Source organism: Protopterus annectens, chromosome 5.part0, assembly GCF_019279795.1.
Source record: "Protopterus annectens isolate FY-2018-M chromosome 5.part0, PAN1.0, whole genome shotgun sequence".
NCBI lineage: Eukaryota > Metazoa > Chordata > Ceratodontiformes > Protopteridae > Protopterus > Protopterus annectens.
The window spans coordinates 241,259,702-241,276,125 of NC_056735.1; positions in this window are offsets into that span (position 1 = coordinate 241,259,702).

The window sequence follows — 16,424 nt, forward strand, 5'->3', positions numbered from 1 at the left end:
TTGAGAGTGAATGTATCTCTCTAGTATTTTGGAGAGTGGAGATAGAATCGCTATGGGGCAGTAGTTGGTTAGTTCTACGGAGGGGCCTCCTTTGTGAAGGGGAATGATATGTGTGATATTTTCCATAGTGTAGGGATGTAGCATTCTGACAGAGATCGGTCAATCAAGATGGATACTGGGTAGGCTAGGGCGTCATTTGCAATTTGTAGAAATTCACTTGGGAGGTTGTCTACTGCTAATTTTGTGGGTTTAAGTTTAGTTAAGAGTTTTCTTATGTTGGAAGTAGGAATGGGAGAAAATGAGAAGCGTGTGTGGATATTACTGGGTGAAGGTGTGGGGTGTAGGGGAGGGGGGCTGTGTTGTCTAGCTAGTGATAGTACGGTTTGTGTGAAGTGTGTGTTGAATGAGATAGCAATATTTCCTGAGGAGTGAGGAATGTTAGGTGTAGACATATTGATTTTACCTGGGTGGAGGATGGAGTTTATGGAGGTCCAGAATTGTTTGGGGTTGTGTTGGGAGGAGTTGAGGGCAGACTGGTAGTATTGGATTTTGTCCTCCTTTATTAGCTTTTTGACTCTATTGTGTAGTTCTAGGAATTTCTGTCTAGCTGAGCGGGTTTTGATTTTGCGCCAGTATTCCCAGGCTTTATCTCGGTTTTTCATTTCTGACCTAGTGGTTTTCTGTAGCCATGGGGAGGGTTGGGCTTTGGTTCTGGTAAGTCTTATGGGGTCATGGTTATTTAGAATGCTTAGGAAGGTAGTATTGAAAAATTGGATTGCGTCATCTAGGCTGAGGTAATATAGAGGGTGCCAGTTACATTCCTTGAGGGATGAGATGAATGTGATTGGGTTAAAGTGTAGTTTTCTATGCATTTGATGGTAGATGACAGGTTTAATATAGGTGTTTTTTGAGTAGGAATGTTGGAGAATGATCACTGAGGCTATCTGATAGGCAGCCTGCTATATAGGACTGGGGAATCTTGCTGACTAGTATCCAATCCAGGGTAGTGTGCTTGTTGGAGTTTTTATTTATTCTGGTTGGTGACTGGACTAGCTAGGTGAAGCCATGAATGTTTAGATGCTGGGTTGGATGGTTGCCGCAACAGGATTGCCAATCACTATTGAAGTCACCTAAAATGATGGTCTCTTGAGGGAGATGGTGGGTAGTCCAACTGAGAAGGTTTTCTAGTGGAGGGATATTTTGGCCAGGTGGGAAGTAGCATCCTATTATGTTGATGGTTTTGTTTTGGTTTATTTTCAGGTTGGTATATATTATTTCTTCATTGGCAATTTGGGGAGCTGATGAGTCTTTAATCTGGATGTTTAGATGCTGTTTAAATATTATAGCTATACCACCTCCTTTCTTGTTTAGTTGGTCTAGTCTTAGTATGTTGTAACCATTAGAGAGGATTTGCTCACTGGTAATGTGAGGTTATAGCCAGGTTTCTGTCAGGATGATTATATCTGGGGAGTATAAGTCTATGGTGGCATGGAGTTCGTGGACTTTGTTGGCTATACTTCTGATATTTAGGCTTAGCAGAAAGAGGCCATTTGGTTTTCTACTGGCTGGGATTTGGGAGATGTGGTTGTTAGTCTGATAATTAGAAGTGGGGTTGGAGAAGGGTTGGGGTGAATGTCTCCACTGAGGGCAAGTTTTGATATGCATGAGGTTATTAGTTTTATCAGTTTGTGAAAGAGTTTGCATTTTAGGGAAACTTTATAATTGGGTGCAGTCTGTAACAGATGCGGTGGGAGGGTTATTTTGTTAACTTGTAGGGATACATTTAGTTTTAGCATTTTTAGTTGATAGAATATGTGGGGGATGCATATGGATGGTTCTTGAGTTGGTGGGAGAGGAGCAGAGTGAGGGTGAGTCATGAGTGATGGAATGAATAGTTGTACAATGGAAGTGGTTGAGTGGGGGTATAATGGAGTTTTGGTAAGATGTAAGATATGCAAGGAGAGGGTATGCAAAGAGTATAAGTATGGTATGCTTAATCAGTTAGCAGAAGAGGAGGGGTAGTAGTGGGAAGATGGTGGATTTAGAGTTGGGAGTAGTGTTGTGGTTTGTGATAAAAATTATGGGATGGATTTGTTCTAATAAAGGTAGGACCACCGGGGTGGGTGGAAATTGGGGGCAGAGTGGGGAGCAAAGCGGGCAGAGACCTGTTAGCTGCTCTCAGGAGGTGTTGTGGGCTGGAAAACAATCAGATAACAGAGAATACAGGCCTTTATATAACTTCTGTCCTATGCATTCCTAGTAGGGGAGGAGGGTAGGAACTAATTGCAGGAGGAGTCCTTTGGGAGTGATTGACAGGTCTCTCAACCAGATTCTGGAAGATGGGCAATTCAAACAAAAGCAATCAATTGACTCAAACTGTAGGTAAGTGATATGGAGAGAGTACCAAGAGAATAGATTAACTGCAGTTAAGTAAATGGCAGTACAGTTCAAGGGGGGAACTAAACTAGCACAAGTTAATTATTTCTGGTGTTACTAATTCTGGGGTAGTGCAGTTTAGTTTGGAAGTGGATAGTTATTGCCATACAAAAATAGTCTAATATTGACTGGTCACAGATAAAACTTCCATTACTACTTCTGATGATGTTCCTGATGTCCTCAAGGTTGAACATTCCGCAGAGACAGTCCCAGTTGCTAGACCTAACTCTAAATTCTATGTCACATGATTTGGTTGCATTTCCAGACCTAGAGTGAAATACACAACAACCTGGACATAATTGTCTATATGTATCTAGTTCTGTATAATTGCAAGTCTAAGAAATATCTTGTATATATTACATGTCAATCAATGTCGTCGATGAAGTATGATTCATTTTTTCAAAGAGGGAGGATGTAGAATATGTCTGTTGTACCTTTAAGAAGAATTTCCAAGGACAGGAAGTGCATGTAAATAGCAAGCGCATGCTAGCTTCAGTACCATTTTGGGAGTGCAGCCAGAGAGTGTGCATGTATGAGAGAGAGAGAGAGCCCATTTGTTTATAAGTTTATCTAAGTTAAAGTTATTGCCTCATTCCTGATGTGTTTGTTCATAATAAAGCTACTTGAACAGAACCTATGAATGTTCGTCTGTTACATCCTGACCGGGTGAACTACAACATCCATGTTGTCCAGGCCTGTATTTGGGTGGGCTACTTTATGTCATGGACTGGGTTATACAGAGGTGTCTTTGGGTAGTCTGTGGGGTTTGTCACTACACAAGGTTAGACTGTGCTAAGATTTGATATTAGTACTGCTTATTGTGCAAAGTAGCTGCTCTAAGCTTGTCTCCACACAATGGATTTGTTTTAGCCACAGTAAATTATAGGTTTTAGTTCTAAGAGATGTTTTATAGATAATATTTACTTTCTGGGTGCTTATGTCTGTAAATCTCACTGCTAACCTTGTGACATAATAACACCAAGAAAGATTGCTTGTGAATGTATTTTTGCAACAAAACTTAAAATACCTTGGCAAGGCAATTTCTCAAGTATTATGCTGCAGTAGCGCTGTCACCTCACAGTAAGACGCTGTCCAGTTCGATTCTCAGTTAGAGCATCATCTACGTAGAGACATGTGAATGGGCGTACCTTCGTTGAAGGTTGTGCGTCAGGGCTGGTAACTCGGCACGTAAAAATCAACTACCAATCATTAGCGGACTGGAGTTCCGCTGTGGCGACCCCTAACCGGGAAAAGCCGAATGACACAACAAGTATAATTCAAAAGCAGAACTAACAATTAAAGCAAAAATAAAGCAGCAACACTCTGAACAGTTAGCTGAATTGCAAAATAATACAATAAATCTCTTATTTGTTGAGGATGGAGAGGAATTAAGAGTTTAATGTTGCACCTTTAAGACTTCACCTTTTTAGATTATTTTGTGTTACATCAGTAACTGATACTGTGTTTTGATTTGTTGCACTTCTGTTTTTAAATGCTTTTTATGTTATTTTCCCCATGTTCTGATGAAGTTCCTAGGTTTGGTATGAAAATGCTTAAGAGGGATTGATTTGTACATTATTAAACTGTTCTTTGGCTTTGAAATGCTATTTGGCTTTGAAAATTTGATTTGTGGTTCACCTGAATTCATTGGACTTTACACTGTATATTATTACATATAGCAAATAACCAGAATCAATTTTTAGGCTAATTGTAGTCAGGAAGAAAATAACCCTACCTGAGATTTCTGTCTGACTCATAAACTGGATGCAAGGATATGAGAATGGTGACATAGAGTGTAGATTTTATAAGTATGAATAAATTTCATCATACCTAGTTTAGAGGTGCTGAATTTCTCTTTGCTGACTGTGTAGAATAAGTTTTTAATAATTTTATAAGATTCTGGCTGTCATCACAGCTGCTTTGTGAATGCATTAAACAATAATACTTTAGTGGCAGAGTTCTGGCAGGAAACTTGAAATTCAGTGCCTGCAACAGTGCCAAAGTCATGCCGTAATACCTCACAGTTATCATTCTAGATTAAAGATGTATGTCTCATCTTCTGGTGTCTTGCCAGCAGTATCGTAACAACTGACAAAGATCTTATTCTCTCTGTGTGTTTTTTGCAGACTAACCCTTTGGTAATCCACGGATATACAAATTATACGATTGCACGGTCCCATTAACTACATTTGGGGTATGCAGTGATAAAAGAGGCTTCTGAATTTTTGACAGTATTTTTAAAATATAGACTTATGCAAGTGAGACATATCATATAATATACAACGCTTAATCACTCACCATGCACACCTTAATACTTATTATGATAAACTTCCTGAGAACAAATATTTTCAGGGAAATGAAAAACAGAGATAGAAAGAGAGGTAGGAGAGAGAGGAAAAAGAGACAGAGTACACCATACTAAATAACAGAAATAAAAATATCTAAAAAGTAGCACACATAACTTTAACAAATGCTGACAAGCTGGTCACATTCAGCCATCATTTGTCTGAGAGGGTTATCTCAGACTCAAGGTGTCAAATGTGAGGGAGGGACATGGAGTTAAGTGGAGGGAGCTTGGATTAGGTAGGGGCAGGACAGGCCAGATGCCAGGGCGGTGAGGGGTGTTTGGCAGGGAGCAGTATGATATTGGTCTCACTGAAATTCCTGAATTTTGAGGACTCACAACAATAGTGCTCTTTTTTGTTTCAATTGTTGCGGTTAAGCACTATTGCACCACTTTTTCAGTTCACTGAAATTCCTGCTTTGGGCACATCCCTTAGAATAATCATGTTTCCAATTAGTTGAAAAAGACAATTGGCAAGTAACACATCACTGTACCCATTTAACCAACTATATGTGTCTGAGTCTTGATTGCATAATATGGCATTAGTGTTGTAGTAATAATGTAGTCATGGATATAAAAAGGAAAATCTACTGTGGTTACAAACATGATGGTTGTAGAGCTGGTAAACCTGAACTGCAAGAATAGAAACAAGGAAGAACTCTTAAGGTTTAAAGTAAGACATTAAATTTGTGGTGTAATGATTAAGTGGAGAGAGCTGTACCCAATCTCTGACAAATAGTGCTGTATATTTTACTGCAAGAAAGGTAAACAACAATCAACAAATCAGAAGCATGGATTGCCTAAGACATAAAAATGGGCATCAAGTTGCATAGCTGAAAGTTACCCTCTGCTTTTTTATTTTTATTGATTATCAGGCAGGTTATAAATCACAGAAAAAACTTGGTTGTATGGCAAGTCTGCACAATACAATGAAATGATGATCTTCCCTAAACTTCTTGTCACCTCAGCAGGCATGCAGTAAAGAATTCAACAATAAAATAAAGTGTGAAATAAAAGCATTGTGAGCAAGTCTTAACATGCCATGCAACATTGCTATAATATAAAAAGTTGGAAATCAGCCTGTAATGTGTCAGTATACTTTATGTCGTTCTGCAGACATAAATAATATCCTTCATTAGTTCCAGAATATGGATATCCATTTTGTGGGGAAGGGAGACACCCTTGCACCCCCTACACCCCCTGAAAATTATATTTATTAACTCCAACATCACATTACAGTGAGCAAAAGGGTAAATTTCCCAGCCTGCTCTGTATCACAATCTCCATTTAGCTTTGAGTTTATGAACACTCAGTCAACTTATAAGGACTCGTGTATATATATTAGAGCACTAAAAAGAAAAATGTAACTGCATCACCAGTTTTGCAGAGGGGCAAGCCCCCCCTGCACCCCCCCACATGTTGAGAGCTGCATCCCACACACCCCCTGCTAATTAAATATACCAACTCCAAGATCACACTACAGTGGGGAAAAGGGTAAATTTCCCAATCGTCGCTGTACTGTGAAGTCTATTCCATTTTTTTTCTTTGCTCAGTTTAACTGTAGAATCTGTTCTTGTGACTGCAGCACTGCCTGCAGCCATCAGCGTGCTTTCTTTGATGAGTAATATGTATTTCGGCATTACAAGTTTCGGTACTATGGAGTTTTGTGTATTACAACTTTCCAGTGTTTACATCTCGATTATATGAGTGTCAGTCTTCTGGTATCCCAAGTATCTGTAATTGATCTATATATATAAGCAGTATATATATATATATATATATATATATATATATATATATATATATATATATATATATATATATATATATATATATATATATGCATGGAAACACATATATCTGTATATGTTTGGGTGCATTTTCTTCTGTCTGAGCTGCATGATAGTTCAGTGGTTATGATATCTATATCAGAACTCCAGGGTCACAGGTTTAACCCTAATCTGCAGTTCCTCTGTGTGTAGATTATGTGTTCATCCTGTGACTGCATATGCTTAGTCCTGCTTCTTCCGACCTCTAAACATGCAGGTTGAATTCATTTTGTAAAGTACTGTATATGCTGTATTTACTCTCATGGCAGGTAGCATGCATAGCTCACAGTAGCAGGTTATTTGCCCCATTTAAAACAATGAATAAATTCAAGATTGGCTGATGTTTTACTTCCTTTTTGTATGCTCTTTTGTCATAGTGATTTGTTTGGGCTCAAGATGTATTTGATTATACAGACTCTGTGGCTGCAGTCTTTACAAAAAAGCATTTTTTAATTGAGCATTGAGCCATTACAGCCACCACTGAGTACTTTCATACTTTGATAAGGCAGCTGTAACTCACACTCTGTGGCTTTTTTCAGCTAGCTTGTTGCCCATCTTAACAAATATTGATTGATTTTAAAGAATTTAGTGTTTGCATGATACCATCATAGGGAAGGGTGTTGAAGGCCTTGGACAAGTTAATATACACTATGTGTACTGCATGACCAGTGTCTGCAGTCTCTGCACCAGATTCAGTAAATATGATCTACCCTTCACAAAGCCAAATTGCTAGAGATCAAGTCTAATAAGATGCGGTAGTTTATGAGGTCAGTTATAATATATTCTATGGCTTTTCAGATGAACCTTATTAAGCTGATAGATCTGTAATTTTCTGGGTGAGATGTAAGGCCACCCTTATGTAGAGCATAACCACTCTACTGCTCCACTCACTAAGAACAAAACCAGTAGTTAAACTTAGATTAGCCACACTGATAATGGCTTATAATGATGTTTGTTTTCTTCCCTGAGCAGAGTTGAGAACTTGGAGACAGTAGCTTTTAAAGTTTTATAGCTACAGCCAGACAGATATATCCTTATGGTTCATTCAGGCAATTTAATTACTTTCTTCAATCTGCGTGCATGTTTTTACATACCCATTAGTTTATACTGTATGATTAAATAATTATATTTTGAAATGGGTAATGAAGGATCTGACCAAGGCCGGTGTAGTTTCATAATGAAGACAAAGCAGAAGTGACCAAACTAGCCACTGGCAAATCCTGCATTGTTTCACATCCAAGCACATCTCATATTTAAAAATAAATTGCTTAACTTTTTTTAAATAATGTCACTGCTATGGAACATAATTACTTCTTCATGTCCATATATTATTTGGACAATGAGGAATGGCTGGTTTATGTACTGTATCTGTGTCTCTGTGTCTGTGAGGGTGGATATGCAGTACTTTCTTTTTTAATGTGTTTTAGTTATACAAATTCTGTATATTTGCTGCCCCTGTATGTGGTGAGACCTGATAAAATATGACAGCACAGGTAAATTGCCATTATGTATGTTTTACTGACTGAATAATATCAGCATTCCTGCAATCATGGGTTAGCAGCAGGCAGCAAGTGGCAGGCTATCAGTAGCTGTACCGATCTATTTACAGCTGCCGTCTTTGTTCTAAAATAAAACATAGATGTAATAGGAGGTCTTTGCTGACTATAAATCTTTCCCATTTGTTTGTACATATTTTGGACAAATTAAAAATCTTACTGTACCTTAAGAGTTACTATTATTTGCAGCACTGCATTTAAAAAGTAGTCTGCATTTCTGTTTTGGAGTCAGATTTACACCTGTGACTAATGTCTGATTTACAATGAGCAAATAAGTGTGAGCAACACATCATTGGTCATGTTTTCAAATATTAGTGCTTTCCATTGTATAACAAATGATGCCTAATCCAGCATCAAGAATGTAGCAAATGATAAATCTCTAATTAATTTCTGATTTCATTACACACACACACACACACACACACACACACACACACACACACACACACACACACACACACACACACACACACACACAGTACACAAATTGTTACACCTATGAGCATAAGAGTATTCACTTTCTCAGTAGATCACAAATTGATGAAGAATTGTTCAATATGGATACCAGTATAGTCCAGTGAAAACAGAAGGAAGTCACATAATTGTTATGATATAAATAAAAATGACACAAGAGGTTAGCAAAATTCTTAAATTAATGCTTGTCAAAGGCAAATTACTGTAAAAATAATATACTTGCATTCATAACAAAAGTGCAGCTGTAAATAAATAAATATTAACAGTCAAACCATTAGCCATTTAAATTTGCATATTTTAAATAACAGTTTAGTTTTATAACAAATAAACAATAAGAACAATGATTATTGGTATTCTAAACGACCTGTATGAGTAGGCCATGAATTAATATAAGCATCTACAGTGTTGTTATTATCTTTACTACTGAAAGACACTGCACATTATCAAGAAACACCACAGAAAAATAACTAAATCTACTGCATACGGAAACCAATAACCACACAATAACATACATGTACAGCCCAATCAATGCAAAGACCAATGGATTCAGGTGAACCACAAATCAAATTTTTGAAATCAAATAGTAGTATTTCAAAGCCAAAGAATACTTTAATAGTGTACAAATAAGTCCCCTGCTAAGTGCTTTCCTCCAAAACCTAAGAACGTCATTGGAGCATGAGGAAAATAACATAAACAAGTGTGTAAAAACAGAGGGGCAACAAATCAAAACAGAGTATCAGTTACAAAAGTAATATAAAAGATATATATATATATATATATATATACATAGACACATATATATATATAAAAGTACACTTTAATGAAATAGATTTTTTTTGAATACCAGTTCACTGAACCAGTAATATAAACAAAAAAAAAAAAAAAAAAAACACTACAAAGGCAGTTTTGCAGGGTGGCAAGCTCCCCTGGACTACCCAGCTACTTTATATATACTAAGTCTGAGATCACATTACAGTGGGGAAACAGGTATTTTCCTTATCCCCACTGTAGTGTGCTTTGGTGCTGCAGTGTGTCATTTGTTGATATGCTATTCAAAAAAGTGCACTTTCACGTAAATGGGGTTGTACTCTTCTTTTTCAAAAGAATGAGCTTTCGATAAAAAAGTAGACCTATATATATATATATATATATATATATATATATATATATATATATATATATATGTGTATGTGTATATATATATATATATATATATATATATATATATATATATATATATATATATATATATATATATATATATATATATATGCATAGGGTTTAATTTAGTTCAGCAAATGATCAGATGATCAAACGCTGTTAGATCAAACACTAAGAGTCAAACCAACAAAATAGTGAACGACCAAATTTTTTCCCAGGAAAAGAAATCCCTGGGCCGGCCATCCGGGTTGTGCCATTTCCTCCACTGTAGTGCGATCTTGGAGTTTGTATATTTAAGCAGGGTGGGTGTGGGGGCAAAGCCCCCACTTTATTTAGTGTTTAGTGGTTTTTTTTTTTTGGAAACAGCGATTTTTTTTTCACTGGGAAAAAAAAAATCGCTGTTCTGGTTGTTCGCTGTTTTGAGTTTTTGAGATTTAGGGGTCGATATAACAATGTTCGATCATCTAATCATTCGCTGTTATAATATACACCATAAATATATATATATATATATATATACATATATATATATATATATATATATATATATATATATATATACCTAAAAAACATATGGTGAAACATTTAAGATCTCATATAAAAAAATGTCAAAAAGGTAGTGTAACTATATGTAAGCTAAATTTCTAAATCAGAAAATATAAAGTTCAAGAAATGCATTTCACATAGTAATACAGCAAACCCACATGAAAAAGCTTTGTTTAGTTAAAACTTGACACTCCTAGTTCTCGAAACACTGCTAATGGACATGTTGTCATTCAACCCCAGTTCATGGGTTACATTGTTTCATCTGTCAAGTTAATTCTCTGCTCTCTAGTAGACAGCCTGGCCATTTTGTATTTTTGTGTTTTATGTTCTAGTTTTTACATAGGTAAGACAGAACGGGCCTTAAGAAATCATGTTTATGAACATCTTTATGACATTAGAAAGAAAGATAGCAAAAACATTTTGTACAGACTTAGTATTACTTGTTCCACACCTATTAGGATTATTTTTTTGTTCGAGATAATTCATAAAGTCAACACTTCTCCAACAGAGGGTGACTGGGAGACCCTTGTAGAGTGCAGAGAACTAACTTGGCAGTTGAGACAGAATGCAACCCATGAAATGGGGGTTGAATAACAACATATCCATTAGCAGTGTTTTGAAAACTAGGGGTGTCAAGTTTTAACTAAAAGTTTTTTCATGTGGGTTTTATATATTACTATGCTGAAATGCATTTCTTGAACTCTGTATTTTTTGATTTAGGAATTTAGCTTGCATATATTTACACTACCTTTTTGACATTTTTTTATATGGGATTCTTAAATGTTTCATCATATGCTTTTTAGGCATTTTTGTATCTATGTATATATGTGTACATGTAGATATATTTGCATATATATTGATGTATTTAGTGGTATCTGAATGTTGCACCCTTAAGACTTCACCTTTCTTAGATTATTTGATGTTACTTCAGTAACTGATACTCTGTTTTGATTGATTGTCCCTCTATTTTTAATGCTTGTTTATGTTATTTTCCACATGCTCTGATGAAGGTCCTAGGTTTGGAACAAAAGAGCTTAGCAGGGGATTGGTGTGTAGATTATTAAACATTTTTTGGTTTTGAAGTACTACTACTGTGCTTTGAAAATTTGACTTGTGGTTCACCTGAATTAATTGGTTTTTGCACTGTATATTATTTCATATAGCAAATAACCAGAATCAATTGTTAAGCTAATTGTAGTCAGGAAGAAAATAACCATACCTATGATTTCTGTCTTTGACTCATAAACTGAATGCAAGGATATGAGTATGATGACTCAGAGCGTACGTTTTGTAAATATGATTAAATGTCATCATGCCTAGTTTAGAGTTGCTGAATTTCTCTTAGTAAGCTAAACATGTATAATAAGCTATTGATAATTTTATTAGATTTTGGTTGTCATCACAGCTGCTTTGTGAATGTATTAAACAATAAAACTTTAGTGACAGAGTTCTGGCAGGAAACTGGAAATTCAGTGCCTGTAACAGTGCCAAAGTCATGCTGTAATAATTCTCAGTTATCTTTCTAGATTAAAGATATATATCTCATCTTTTGATGTCTTGCCAGAAGTATCATAACAATTGGCAAAAAGCTTATTCTCTCTGTGTGTTTTTTGCAGACTAACCATTTGGTAATCCATGGATATACAGGTTATATGACTGCACGGTCCCCTTAACTACATTTAGGGGATGAAGCAATAAAAGAGGCCTCTGAAACTGTGATAGTGCTTTTAAAAATATAGACTTATGCAAGTGAGCCATATCCTGCTGTTTATGTTTAGAAAAGTTTGCAGCATATAATATACAATGCTTAATCATTCCCCATGCACATCATAATACTTACTATGATAAACTTCCTGAGAGCAAATATTTTCAGGCAAATAAAAAACAGAGATAGAAAGAGAGGTAGGAGAGAGAGGAAAAAGAGACAGAGTACACCATACTGTAAGCTTTACATGCACAAATAACAGAAATAAAAATATCTAAAAAGTAGCACACATAACTTTAACAAATCCTGACAAGCTGGTCACATTCATCCATTATTTGTCTGAGGGGGTTATCTCAGACACAAGGTGTCAAATGTGAGGGAGGGACATGCAGTTAAGTGGAGGGAGCTTGGATTAGGTAGGGACAGGACAGGTCAGATGCCAGGGCGGTGAGGGGTGTTTGGCAGGGAGCAGTATGATAATGATCTCACTGAAATTTCTGCCTTGGGCACATCTCTTAGAATAATCATGTTTCCAATTAGTTGAAAAGGACAAATTGCGATTAACACATCGCTGTACCCATTTAACCAACTATATGTGTCTGAGTCTTGATTGCGTATTTTGGCATTAGTCTTGTAGTAATAATGTAGTCATGGATATAAAAAGGAAAATCTACTGTGGTTACAGACATGATGGTTGTAGAGCTGGTAAACTTGAACTGCAAGAATAGAAACAAATAAGAACTGTGAGGTTTAAAGTTAGAAATGAAATTTGTGGTGTAATTATTGGGAGAGAGCTGTACCCAATCTCGGACAAATAGTGCTGCATATTTTACTTTAAGAAAGGCAATCAACAATCAGAAGCATGGATTGCCTATGACATAAAAATGGGCATCAAGTTGCATAGCTGAAAGTTACCCTCTGCTTTTTTATTTTTATTGCAGATCAGCAGGTTATAAATCACAGAATAACTTGGTTGTATGGCAAGTCTGCACAACACAATGAACTGATGAACTTCCATAAATTTCTTATCACCTCAGCATGGCACATAGTAAAGAACTCAACAACAAAATAAAGTGTGAAATAAAGACATTGTGAGTCAGTGTTTCCATGCCATGCAACATTACGATACTACAAAAAGTTTGAATTCAGCCTGCAGTGTGTATACTTTATGTCTTTCTGCAGACATAAATAATATCATTCATTAGTTCCAGAATATGGATATCCATTTATGGGATAGAGAGGCACCAGTGAAGATATTTTTATTTTCCTATTATGACTATATACCACACTTGGTTAAAAAAAACATGGACCATTAGAAATTCTTGGATGCATTAGAATGTTTCACTTGTCTGTGCAACACAGAAGCTTTAGGGATTTTACAACGATGTAAATGGATTTTATCACCATATATCACTTTTCTTCTCTTATAGAGATGTCTTACATTGGGGCAGCAAGGATGCTTTGATGATGCAATTAAATAAATTGCACTCTGTATTTCAGATTTCTTATCCATATTGCTTCATTTACATATATTCTCTTAAACTAGTTTTCTGAGCTGTTTCTTCTATAACTGTCTATACTTCCAGATGAACAGCAAACAAAAAATGCAAACCATTTTTTTAAAAAGGGATTCTAGACTAGAAGAGTTTGCTCAAATGTAGCACACAATTAATTTTGGAATATCTACAAGACAGTTCATTTTATATTGCAAGCTGCTACTGTAAAAGAACATCCACAATAGATTCAATGATCTCCCAGGCATTGTTACCTTGAGAATGAATACAGGAGATTCTTCACTGATTCCGCCACATTTTTATGTCTAGAGCCATGCAATCTCTTCTAGTTCTGATAACTTTAGAACACATGCCGGCCTCTGTTTAAATAATTCAGTTCACTGGGCTATACATGAGGAAACTACAGTGAAATGTAGCAATACAATGGAAACAGAACTTGGATTCCATCAAATTTTTTTGTCAGCATCATAATGCTATGTAAAAAAAGATTTGCTGGAGCAAACTGGAATGTCCAAAGGTCTATTCAGAACCTGTTTGTAGAACCACAGGCTCTAGTAATGGTCACTTTTGATGTTATTTCCTTATGGTGTGGATGACATGATGGCTGCTAAGTGAGACAGGGACTCCGGTCAACATAAGACTTGTGAATTCACATAAATATTCCAGAAATGATGACAGTTACCTTAAGCTGACAGGACTGACAGGGTAGTTTACAGAAGGCTTCTCTGTACATAAAAAATAATCAGCATATTAATTGAGTAATACATAAGCTCACAGAGAAGGTCCTTCATACCCACTTTGGAATGTTCTTTGTCAAAAAAAAAAAAATATATATATATATATATATATATATATATATATTTATATATTTTTTTTTTTTTAAAAGTGGTTTGCATCACAAGAGAGCCAAAATGCTTAGTTAGTATAATGATCAGGACTCCCCTGTCCTCTCATGGGTTCAATGGTCCATAGGTAAGTACAAGGTTAGCTGCCCTTGAGGGTCATTTTAAGCCTTGCCAGTTTCCCTTTTTATGCTTGAATTAACCTGTCTGGTTTGTTTAGTGACTTGCCTTACCCACCCCATGCTCAGTAATTACATATTACCCTTAATAAGAATAAGTGGGATCATACCCTAGATTATTTCAGGAAGCACTTGCATGGGATGAACCACTTAAGTGCTGCCTTTGTCTATTACCAGTACAGGTGGCAGTCCTGGGATAAAGTTTCTGGTTCCCATCTACAGATCCAAGCTGCACTTGAATATTGGAAGGGAATAACTTTGCTTTTTGTGGATGGAGAGTCTGTTCCAATGCAGAGGTGTCCTACACGAGATATTCCTGTCCCTTCAAACCATTCTATTCATATTGCAGAAGAGATTTATATCCCTAGACCAGGTATTTTTGATTACATTTGACTGATGTGTAGTAAATCCATCAGTATTGGGTCAGAGGGTGCCTTGCATGCCAGACTCAGGTCACCTCTTAGCAGCCTGTAGGATATCAAGTATAGTTTTGAGTCAGTCCATGTAAGACATGTTGTTTAGGCCTTCTATCATTTAAGTAAGGTATCTCTGCGGGTATTCCAGTTGTTGCATCTGTCCAGATATATAAATGTTAAAGAGGGCATTATATACAATGACTGGCCTAATGAGGGCTGAGTAAAGGGGAACAATGACATCCCTAGATCTAGCGCAATCCCTTCGTTTATAAGCTATGCAGTATAGACAGACTTTTTTGCAACAATGGACGCATGTTGGTCAAAAGTTATCTCACTATTTACATAAGTTCCCACATCCTGAACAAATGGGTCACTTCTCATGGGCATATTGTTAATGCGGTAGTTCCCTGAGATAGATGGCTTCCCAAAGGCTACAGTAATGCATTTTTGACATTTAGTTTCAGTCCATGATTTTGGCACCAGTTATTTATCTTGGACAAACCTTCCTGCAGGATGGCAAAGTCATTTGGGGATTCATTGACTCCTCCTAGCTTGCAGTTATCTGCAAACTTAGTCACACAGAGTCCTTTGGAATTTACTTTTACTTCAGATAAGTAGATACCAAGCAGGAGAGGGCCTAGCACAGACCTTGGTGGACTTCATCGGTGACTGTTCTGTTTGCGGAGGTAACTTCCCCATTTTGATTTCCTGCATCCTATCTGTGAGGCAGTTGGCAATCCCAGGAATGACACTGGGGGTTTATTCCTAGTTTATTTAACTTTTCTACAATGCCTGAATGAGGATTTGTTCCACAGGCTTTGGTCAGCTTAATGTATCTGGTGTGTACCAGTTTGCCTTTATCCATTGCTTTAGTGACCTTTTCAAAGAAATTCACCAGGCTGAGTAAGCATAACTTGCCCTTGATGAATCCAAAATGAGACAGTTCTAGTGTTTGGAGGTTTCCTATGTCCACATTGACCAGTTCCATGCTAAGTATTTCCATTGCTTTGCATATGAGATTGGTCAGACTTATGGGTCTGTAATTCCCTGGGTCTGTGGAAGGTCCTCCCGTATACAGGAGAATGACTGTAGTTGTTCTCCAGTACCTTGGCTGAGATTGAACAGTATGGCTAAATTGTGCTACATGTTATTTAAGATTCATCCAGGGATATTGTCAGGACCCATCAATGCAGCATTTTTAGCTTTTGATAGCACTTTTAGTACTTGGTCCTGTGTGACAGCTGGAGGAAAGCCAGTTTCAAGTATATCTTGAGGGACAGATGGAAGGGACACAGTGGTACAGCTCCAGCTAAATTTATCAGCCAACATGTTCACTATTTCTTCAACGTCAATGTAGGTAACATTGTTCACAATCATTTCAGTGCATTGCTGCATTGTGGTTTTGAGATTGGAATGTAACAA